This window comes from Ochotona princeps, chromosome 15 (assembly GCF_030435755.1).
Source record: "Ochotona princeps isolate mOchPri1 chromosome 15, mOchPri1.hap1, whole genome shotgun sequence".
NCBI lineage: Eukaryota > Metazoa > Chordata > Mammalia > Lagomorpha > Ochotonidae > Ochotona > Ochotona princeps.
In genome coordinates this window covers 56,929,246-56,940,340 of record NC_080846.1, presented here as the reverse complement: position 1 = coordinate 56,940,340, position 11,095 = coordinate 56,929,246, and the positions used below count along the sequence as shown (strand labels likewise).

At 45.5% G+C, this 11,095-nt stretch overlaps 1 pseudogene; it reads right to left on the bottom strand.

The window, feature by feature from the left end:
* Positions 1–10,029: 10,029 nt before the first annotated feature.
* On the bottom strand, positions 10,030–10,540 carry LOC131482121 (large ribosomal subunit protein uL11-like; annotated as a pseudogene).
* Positions 10,541–11,095: the final 555 nt, after the last annotated feature.

Here is an 11,095-nt window from a genome sequence, read left to right as displayed (position 1 = left end):
ATGGCTAATAGTCCTACTATGTGTCAGATTTATGTGGCTGCCGCCTTAAAACCGGTGCGCACCAGCTTTCCCTCTGTTATGATTGTTCATTATATGGATGATATTTTGCTGGCAGCTCTATCTACTCAGGTGTTGCAATCCTGTTTGTGTAAGTTACAGCAAGAGTTAGAAAAAGCAGGATTAGCTATAGCCCCAGATAAAATACAACTTGTTTCTCCATTTAATTATTTGGGATTTCAACTTTTTCAGAATTGTGTTAAGCCCCCCAAAATTTCCATAGCCACAGAAAAGCTGCGAACTCTTAATGATTTTCAGAAATTGTTAGGGGATATATATTGGATGAGACCCAGTTTGAAACTTACTAATGCAGATTTGAAACCTTTGTTTGATATCTTAAAAGGTGACTCCTCTCCAACAACCCCTAGGGTAATGACTATGGAGGGACGTCACGCCCTACGCAAGGTTGAGATAGCTATTGAACAATCCCATTTGACCAGGATTGATTACAGTACCCCACTTTTATTTATTGTTATAGCATCCTCATATACACCGAAGGGGTATTTTATCAGCAGGGACCTATTTTGTGGGAACATTTGCATGTCTCTCCTGCTAAGACAATTGTGCCTTACTATTTGGCCATAGCAGAGTTGATACAAAAGGCCACTGAAAGCAGCCTAAGACATTTTGGGAAGGTCCCAGATACCATTATCGTTCCATACACTCAGAAACAGCTTTTGTGGTTGCAGAATATGGAAGAGACCTGGTCTATACTTTTGAGTACTTTAAATGTTAATTTTGACAACCACTATCCCAAGAACCCCATTGTACAGTTTTTTATTTTGCATCCTGTTGTTTTTCCACTTGTAACCTCTCTTCTACCATTGCCAGAAGCTTTAACTGTTTTCACTGATGGGTCATCAAACGGTCAGGCAGCTTTTGTAGTAGATGGCCAGGTTACCACCATCCCCACATCTTTTGTCTCTGCACAGGTTGTAGAATTGGTGGCCGTTCTTGCTGTCTTTCAAACATTTTCCATGCAGCCCTTTAATTTGTATTCTGATAGTAGATATGTTGCCCATTCCCTTCCTGTGCTGGAGACTGCTGGCCAAATTTCTTCCCACTCCACAGCAGCATCTCTATTTGCTAAAATTCAGGCCTGTATTTGGGCCTGCAAAGATAAATTCTTTGTGACTCATATTCGAGCCCATACAGGTTTACCTGGGCCCTTGACATCAGGAAATGCGGCTGCAGATTCAGCCACCAAATTGGTAGCCTCAGCTCTTGAAGAAGCTCAAAAGGCACATGCTAGATTTCACTTGAATTCTAACACGCTTCGTTTGCGCTTTAGTCTGACTAAAGAACAAGCCAGAACCATCGTGAAGCAATGCTCAGTGTGCCCTCAATTTTTACCTGTTCCTCGTTATGGTGTAAATCCCAGAGGACTGTTGCCCAATCATGTCTGGCAAATGGACGTGACACACATCCCACAATTTGGGACACTAAAGTATGTGCATGTCACTATCGATACTTGTTCTGGATTTATTTTAGCTACTCCTCAGACAGACGAACAAGTCAGACATACTCTAGTCCCTTGCTATGCATGTTTTTCCATCTTGGGAACTCCTAAAGTTATCAAAACTGATAATGGTCCTTGCTATACTAGCAGCAAGTTTCATGATTTTGCTGCCTCCCACCATATACAACTAATTACAGGTATTCCTTATAATCCTCAAGGACAAGGTATTGTGGAACGTGCCAACCGTACTATTAAGGATTACCTTATTAAAACCAAAAAGGGGGAATATAGCACTCCCCGAGATCATTTGAATCTTGTATTATTTATTTTAAATTTTCTAACATTGGATGCTGAAGGACGGTCTGCTGCAGATCGTCATTGGAATCCGTCTCAGAAGCAGAAAGGTTATGTTATGTGGAAGGACCCCTTGACTGGTAAGTGGCTAGGCCCAGATCCTGTCCTCATTTGGGGGGCGAGGATCAGTTTGTGTTTTCCCAGAAAATGAAAATGGTCCGAGGTGGATTCCTGAGAGGCTTGTCCGGCAAGCTTCTGCTGCAGAGTCTTATGAGAGCTCGGATACTGGACAAGATGATGGCATTTGAGTCGGAAGATCGACGGGACAAGCAAGTATATTAGGCTTTTATATTTAACATAAGTATATCAGTATTTTGTCGCTGTTCTTCAGCGTTTTCCCTGACTGATGGCAAAGCCGAAATGTATCGGTGGCTTTGGACTTTGTTCTCTGAGAGGCATGTGGGATGGGGGAGGAAGTATTGAGCCTTGCTATTACCCATCCGTGCTTTGATTTGAAACTCTTTTTGTTTTGTTTATCTTTTCCCCACCTTGTCTTGGATTCACCAGAGCATGTCTGTCCCAGGACAAATGCTTAACAGGTACTTACTTCCCCAACAGACAAGGGTGACATTTGCATTTCTATTCCCCACCTGAAGCCTCAGCCCATTTCTCCAGGCATTGCCAAGGGGGAGGGCTTCAGACTGGCCTCTTTATCATTTGAAAGGGACCTAGGAAGTTGGCCAGTGACACCTTTCTGGCCTTTTGTCCCTAGGCCAGGTACCATGGATACCAGCAATTTTCTTTGTTTTTGGAGAAACAGCTTTGAGAGGAAACTTTGGGTTTTTCTCTCTTGTTTTTCCTCCTGCCACTATGGCAGAGGATTAGTTTCTTCTTTCCTCTGAACCTGAGGACTCGCTCTTGTGAGTGAACCTTAGCTCTTGAATTTGAAGCTTGTGTTTGCTTGTGTTATCCCTATGCTTCTCTCTTAAGTACAGGAGATGCCTCTGAAAGGAATGACACCAAGTTCCAGTACACCCTGACAGCATGCTGGAATGGCAATCGCGATTCTGCTGTTATCCTGCAGCTGCCCTGAATCCCGCCTGTGCCTGTTGGGACTGGCAGAGAGGCCTATGTTGGCCTGATAAGTATAAAAGAGACTTTGGCATAATGGTGTCCATCATAGCCAGTACGTCAACAGCCGCCACCACCAGCTACCGTGGTGACAGTGAACAAGGTTGCAGAACAGACTGCCAGAGTTATGGAACAACAGGACTTTACTGATGAACATGAGCGGGTGGGCATACTGGACTATGCTGGACTATGGGTTGATTTGTTGGAAAAGAAATAGCAAATGCTGTTAGATTTGGTATTGGCCTCCTGTACCCCATCGTATGCCTTTCTGTTGTATTGTATGCATTTCTGTTTTATCATCTGTGCAAGTGCTAATTGTTTTCCTAAGCCTGGGAAATGCTGTCTGCTCATTGCTACTGAGCTAAGTTACTCCTAAGATCATGGCCTCTTGCCTCCCATTGTGCCTTTAATGTATGTTTCACCTGTGAAGTGCTTTGTTTTCCCAAGCCCGGGAATTGCTGTTTGCTCATTGCTACTGAGCTGATATTCACTCCTAGCCTTGGAACAGGGTTACCAGCTTCCCCAAGTATGGTTTGAGCAGCTGCAGCAGACAAGGCGTTGAATGGCAGCCAGTGACGGGTGAGATGGACCGGGCACTGACCAACCTAGGACAGGGTCTCCGTCATGCTACGGAGGTTCCCGATGACGGGTAAGGCTGATAACCTGAGAGTCCACAACCTAAGACAGGCGCATTCAAGTCTGCTTTAATACAGAAGGGGGAATATGTTGTGGGCTAAGGAGTTGATTTACATTCCTTAAGCTGAGCACTCAGGAACCGGGCCTAAGGCAGTAGCACCTAGCCTTTGCAGACTCATTGGCGTCCTATTGTCCTGTTGATGGGTTTGGGGGAAAGAGGAGATAATATGGTAATAAAGAGGCTTGTGGAGAGACGGCTCGGAGAGACGGCTCCCAGCACTTGTAACACCATCATGGTCTCCGTGTGTCGGTGCTTTTCGCTCGGACATTCGCCGTGCCTACTATGCCGGCTCAGCTAGCCGCGACACTTCTGGGAGAATCAAGATGGCAGAATAGGATAAGGACACGTTTAAATGGATGGAAAAACATTTAATCAGGATGAAGCAGAGAGGACATATTTCAGTAAATAGGAAAGGACAGAACAACAGTAGAGGGATACCTGGAGACTGAAAGACACAGGAAAGCAGCGGGCACAGCAGAGTGGTGTTGCAGTGATTGATACTCCAGCACAGAGATCTGAACTCCAGCAGCAGCCAGAACTCCAGCAGCAACCAGGTGGGAAGGGACTTTCACTGGGAGCTTGGGAGGTGAACCCAGACAAAGACCTGTCCGTCCTGCTGGTCCATTTGATTTGACCAGGAGCAGAGACAGAGCAGCAGATCTCGGACGGGCAGTGCAAGAACAGGGTGGATTTCATAGCCCAGTCAGTCCCCTAGAGCTGAAATGGGCGCCATTATGCATAAGGAGGAAAGGGCAAGGGAAAGGACAGAGAATGCGCTGAGCTGGGAGTGAGCTAATTTCTGACTCAGTGAACTGCAATGACGTGGCATTCTACAGGTTCCACCCAGAGCAGGTCTGGGTAGCCCTCAGATCTGATGGCCAGCAGATCAAGAACTAGTGGTGGTGCATTAGGCGCCATTTTGAGCACTGTGGCAATAGCTTTTGGACTGCAGGGAACAACAGTGAACTGCACATGTCCTGAGCTCACGAGAGCTCGCGAGAACTCGCTGATGTCACTGGATTGCACTGGTCCCACAGGAAAATAATACCAACTGTGGCATAGTACGGATCAAAATAGGTCTGTATGGCACCCAGACCAAATGTCCAACAGGTTCCAGCAAGATCAGTGCCACCAACAACCTAATTATGTAGGACACCTGCTTTCTCTCTAATCCTGGGACCTGCTTCAACCAGAAATAGGAGAACGGTTGCAGAGACAACAGTGCAGCCTCAGCACGGTATCACAGGAAGTGAGAGTGGTGAGCCAAGAGCTGGGGATTTGGAGACCATGGTGGAAATCTGATATAAGTACCCAGACCTGGAACTTGCTGGAGGGAGTGGCACAAGTGGCTGCAAGCAAAAAGGTGTGCACCAACTGAAATATGTAAAATTGCACTGTAGACCTGTGGGTGACATAGCTTAGAAACCTGCCCCAAGGAGAAAACTCTGCTAACCAGAAGTACAATGATCAAGAGCAAAAGAGACAAAGGCAGAATGAATATTACCGAAAACTCTCCTGCAAAGGAGCAAAACCCTATGCCAATCTCAGAGTTAACTGAGGAGGACATCGAGAAAATGGGGGACACAGAATTCAGAAAATTCATTTTAAAGCTTCTGATCGGGACCGGCCTTGTAGACAGATATAATGAGAACACAGAGATGCATTCCAGGACAAAAGGTAACCCAAAAATGTAAGCAAGCCTGGAGCTGAGATTAGTCTTATCCAAATAAGTCATAGAGGATTAGAGGGTGCTGGTGGCTGGCTGGGAATGCAGGGCACCTTCAAGTCTCAGAGCATGGCACCACTGGGCTTTGTGTAAATACTGAATTTCTAGGGAAGGCAGACAGGAGTCTTTGTTTCCATTGGAGGGATTAACCCAAGTTTATTGATGTTTAGACATACTGTTTTTAATCAAGATTTCCTTTAGAGCTAATACATCTCTCAGTTTTCTTCATTGGGTGCGGAAAGGAAAGTCAATTTGGGTCTCTGGGTAAACTACTTCTAAATGTTTTGGAAGAAGCTACATGAAGGTTATGTGCAGCACCCAGGACAGTGACCCAAATAGAACCTAAGACATCCCCAGTGTGTTTCTCTGCACTTGGTCCAGTACTAAAACGAATGGGCATATCTAACAGGGCAGAAAGTGTAACTCCCAGAGAATGCCAACTCTTAGTCATCACTGTTACTCGAGACCAAAAGCAGGCTCCTTCTTCACTGATTCTCTCAACTATCCTAGTAGGGTCACTCTCCTTCTGCTTCCTTTATGAAAAAAACTGTGGCTATGGTGTTTTTTGCTTGCTTGTTTGTTTTGTTTTGTATTTAAGATTGAATTATGTATCTGAAAGGCAGAGTGGCAGAGAGGAGAAACAGAGAAAGGACTCCATTTACTGGTGCAAAAGTGCACAATAGGTACAAATTGGCCAGGTGGAACCAGGAACCAGGAATTCCATCTAGGCCTCCCCCATGGGTAGCATGGGATCAAACACTTGTGTCAAATCCTCTACTGCCTTCTTAGCAAGAACCTGGATCAGAAGCACAGCAGCTGGAACTCTAACCTGCACTCCAATATGGGATGCCGGCACCACAAGTGGGTGCCTAACCTCCTGTGCTCCAAGAACAGCCCCTAAAGTTGTTTTAAGAATTGATCATCTGTACTGATGTGGACAGTGAATATATTCATTTCCAATCCAACATTCTTGCCTCCCACGGAGGTAAAAACCCCAAGTAGAATCTAGTACTATGTGTAAATGGGAGCAGAGCTTACTTACATTGAAGGAATAAACTGAACATTTGTGCAGAAGTGTGGGCTACCCCACACAGAGAAATAACCAATGTGAGTGGGCCAAGGGGTTGTGGGTAAGCAGGGAAGAGAAAAAAGCAGAAACAATGCCACAGTGGGAGAAGTCCTCCTCTGGGAAAGAGTGTGGGAAGAGGCCACCAGAGATTGGACACAGGTGGAAGAGTGCTCTCACCCCCACCCTTCCACATCTTTCTATAAGGAAGCAGTGGTTCCCCAAAGACTATACAAATAGGATGGAGTCAGAGCATGTGTCCTGGTCCTGAATGGGACAAACGTGTCCTGGGAAAGTGGGCTTAGCAAACCTGCAGTTAAAAATACAGGATTGACCAGTACAGTTGCCTAGTGGCTAAAGCCATCACCTTGAGTGCGCCCAGATCCCATCTGGGTGCTGGTTCTAATCCTGGTGACCCCACTTCATATCCAGCTTCCTGCTTAAGGCCTGGGAAAGCAGTTGAGGATTGCCCAAAGCCTTGGGACTCTACACTCATGTGGGGGATGCATTAGGGGCTCTGGGTTCCTGGTTTCAGATTGGCACATGCCTTGCTGTTGTGGTCACTTGGGGAATGATTCATCAGATGGAAGATCTTCCTCTCTGTCTCTCCACCTCTCTATCTGCCTTTCCAATATAAGTTAATGAATCTTAAAACAAATGAACAAGCAAACAAAAACACTGGCTTACAGACCTGACACAGTAGCTCAATCTCAAATTTTCCATCCTAAAAGTTCTGGGATCCCATATGGGTGCAGGTTGGTGTCCTGGCTGCTATGCTTGCCATCTATCTCCCTGCGTTTGGCCTGGAAAAGCAGTAGAGAATGGCCCAAACCTTGAGACCCTGCACTTGTGTGCGAGACCCTGAAGAAGCTCATGACTCCTGGCTTTAGATTGGCTGAGCTTCAGCTGTTGCAGCCACTTGGAGAGGGAGCCAGTAGATGGAGGATCGTCTTTCTCCTTCCCTCTTTCAATCTGCCTTTCCAATAAAAATAAATAAATCTTTGAGAGACAGAGAGACAAAGACACAGACAGAAGTGGAAACCATGTGCAGAGTTAAAAGGACAAGATGAGCACTCAAAATTATCAAAAAGCTATTCAAACTCAACTGTGCCCATGCATGGTAAACATGTTGCCCAGGGCCAAGCCTGGTACTCTAGTGGCTAAAGTCGCCACCTTGCATGCACAGTACCTTATATGGGTGATAGTTCATATCCTGGCTGCTCCACTTCTCATTCTAGCTCCCAGGGAATGTGGCCCAGGACAGCTTAAAGGCTTGGGACCCGGCTCCTGTGTGGGAGACCTGGAGGAAGTTCCTGGCTCCTGGATTCAGTTCAGCCCATCTCTGGCCATTGTGGCCACTTGGAGAGTGAACCAGCAGATGAAGGATCTTCTGTCTCTCCTCCTTTCTTTGGATCAGACTATTTAATGGAAGTGAATAAATATTAAAAGAGAGAGAGAGAGAGAAAGAAAAACAAACGAACAAAGGAAGGGGGGAAATAAGGAAAGAGGAAAAGAAGAAAGAAAGGAACAAAGAAAGCAAGCAAGAAAAAATCAAAGAAAGAAAAAAACAAAGGAAGAAAAAGAAAGAAACAGGTATTGCCCAGTGTGGGCTGGGTGAAGGAATTGAAGGAATCAAGTCCTTTCATCAGGTGACCACCTGCTACCACAGGGCCCCTTTGGCAAGCTCTTAGCCTTAATCTCATTTGTAACACCTCAACTCTCAGCTTTATTGTCTTTGTGTGTTTTTTTTAGTTTTTTAAATTTATTTATTATTTTTAATTCATTAATTACATTGTATTATGTGACACAGTTTCATAGGTACTTGGATTCTCTCCACCCCTCCCCAAACCCTCCCACCATGGTGGAGTCCTCCACCTTGTTGCATAACCACAGCTGAAGTTCAGTTGAGATTCCTTCATTGCAAGCATATACCAAACATCGAGTCCAGCATCTTATTGTCCAGTCAAGTTCAACGGTTTCTTAGGTATACCTTCTCTGGTCTGAAGACAGAGCCAGCAGAGTGTCATCCCGATGAATTAAAAGCTCCAACATACCATCAGCAAAAATTTACATCACTATGGAATTAATTGACATAGTAATGAGTAACCAATATGGTAAAAATAAATGCGAGTTCTTAACCACCTTCTGTGACCACCTCATTGACATTTGTTTTTTAATTGGCCAGTAGAGAATTGAGTAAATTGAAGGTGCCTGAAAAAGTGTTTTGATATGCAATGTGGCTATATGGAGCTGTTCAACAGCAGCAGCCCTGTATGTAAGTATAATTTTTGCATTCTGAGGACATTTAAAATCTTCCCTGCTAGACACTGAGGCACTGTCTACCTCCCTCTGGCCAGGTTCCTTGCTTGCAGATTCCGCTAAAGGCAAATAAAACCATACGTGTGCTGAACCTATCTAGAATGCCCCTTGTCATTTCCTAAACAACCCAGTAAAGTGGCTATGTACATACATGGTAGACACACTGGCTTAGGCATAAGAAATGTGGAGATAGTTAAAAACTAGGTAAATTTATAACCATAGACTTGTCTCTCCAAAGTGGGCCCTACTGGGCTGGCATTGTGGCACAGAGAGATTAAGCCATCATCTGCAGTTTCAGAAACACATGTGAGTGGCAGTTTGAGTCCCAGTTGCTCTGCTTCAGGTTCAACTCCCTGCTGATGCACCTGAGAGAGTAGTACAAGGTTGTCCAGGTGCTTGAACCCCTGCACTCACATGGGAAACCCAGGTAGAGTTTCAGATCCCTTGCTTCAGCCTGGCTCCTAGTCCTGATCATTGTGTAATCATCTGGGGCGTGAATCAGTACCTTGGAGGCTCTCTATCTCATTTTGATCCTCTAATGAATAATAGTGAATCTTGGCAGATTCCATGCTGGGTCTATCTCTCTGCTTGGAGCCCTGATTCCAGCCAATGTGTACACATGGTGAGATGTCCCTGGGCCTGCCTAAGCTCCAGAGGCTGCTCCCTTCCTGGTGAGTACACTGAGAGGGAAAATCTGGAGAACAAATCAGGCCCGGGCTCCACTCACCGACAATATTGTTCGGTGGATGGGATTGGGTGGGAGTAACCTTGTGTTCTGGGAGTTGAAAATTCTAGCAGCCTCTTGGCTCCTGTCAGGTTCCAAGAGAGGTCCGTCTCCGTGCTCGGAGCCCTGATTCTAGCCATCATGTACATGCAGTGAGCTGTACCCGGGCCTGCCCCAGCTCCAGTGGCTGCTCCCTTCCTGGTGAATACTATTTGATGTTAATAAATGCATTGTAGTACAACTTTAAAAAATGAGAAATATATATCATGTTTGATATTTTCTTTTGAAGATCTTAGTGAAACAATTATTTTGCATATTTGAGCCATAGTTGTCTTGCTTAGCCATGGTTCTTCTAGGGCTTTTTCGCCCTCTGCTCTTTGGTACCACCCAAGCTGGTTGCTTAGTCCCTCTGATATCACTCTTCTCCTTGCTCCATGTTGCCTTCTCACTTTTCTCACTTGGCCCATTCTGTTGTCCTCCTCTCTTCTCTATTGATTCCTTTTTTTTTTTTTTTTTTGGATTGCCAGATGATCCTTCATTGAGACAGTTTCTCTTCTTAGCTAGCTGGGCACTCCACAGCACCACTATTGATGTCATCTATGATGTTGTGCAGGTGGCGGCCATCCACGTTACAGCTCATTGACTGGGTAGTCCCCAGATTCTCTTTAATGGTTCCAGAAAGTTTTCTGGCTAAGGATCAGTGGCGTATCTGCCGTCGATGTTGACAATTTCATCAAATGTGATGTTCCCACTGTGTTTGATGTTCTTCTGCTTCTTGTGGTCCCTGGATGGCTCCTTGAAGGCCTTGATGATCAGGACAGAGGCCAACAGCACCACTTCAATCTGCTCTTGTCAGATCTGGATGGTCATCTTCACTGTGATCTGTAGGCCCTTCCAGTCCCTGGTGACCTTGGCAATGTCATAACCCAACTTCTTTGGAGACAGACCCAGGGGACCAGTCTTGGGGGCCAGGCGGACGTGGTACCCACCTTGCCACCTGTGTACTGCAGGCACACTAATTTAATTGCATTGGGGTCAAACTTGGGTGGCATGGTGGAGGCACCTGGTGTTGGATGAATCTGGATTCTGGATGAACTAAGAAAGTTGCACTGCGGCCTCCTCTCAGGCAAAAACCAAAAGTACTTATCCTTACACCCACGCACCACTCATTTTCTGCCCTCCCCTGGCTTTACAGCACCCTTTCATTTTCTGCTTATATTACTCAGGGCAGTTCTTTTATTAGTTCATATTTGGAGAAAGAGATCTGCTGCAGCCAATCTGGTTTCTGTCGGCTTTTAGATCAAGTGATTTATGAGCTGAAGTGAAGTGCTTTTAATCTGTCTTCTTGCACTGTGAGTCTGTAAGATGGCTGTTTGGATGGCAGTGCCTGGAAGAGACAGAGGCAGGGACAGGGAAAACTGGAGGGTTTGCTGAACTAATCTTTTAAATGTGCATTGAATCTCATGAAGCCAAAGTTGCGATTTTTCTGGGATTCCAGCAATGAAGCCACTCCCTTCACTCCCCCTTTCTCTCAAATTCTAAGGCATAGCCTACACCCATTGCACTTCTGATTGACTGTACAGCCTCTGACGTCATGCGTAGTCCAGGTCTGTGGGATTGAT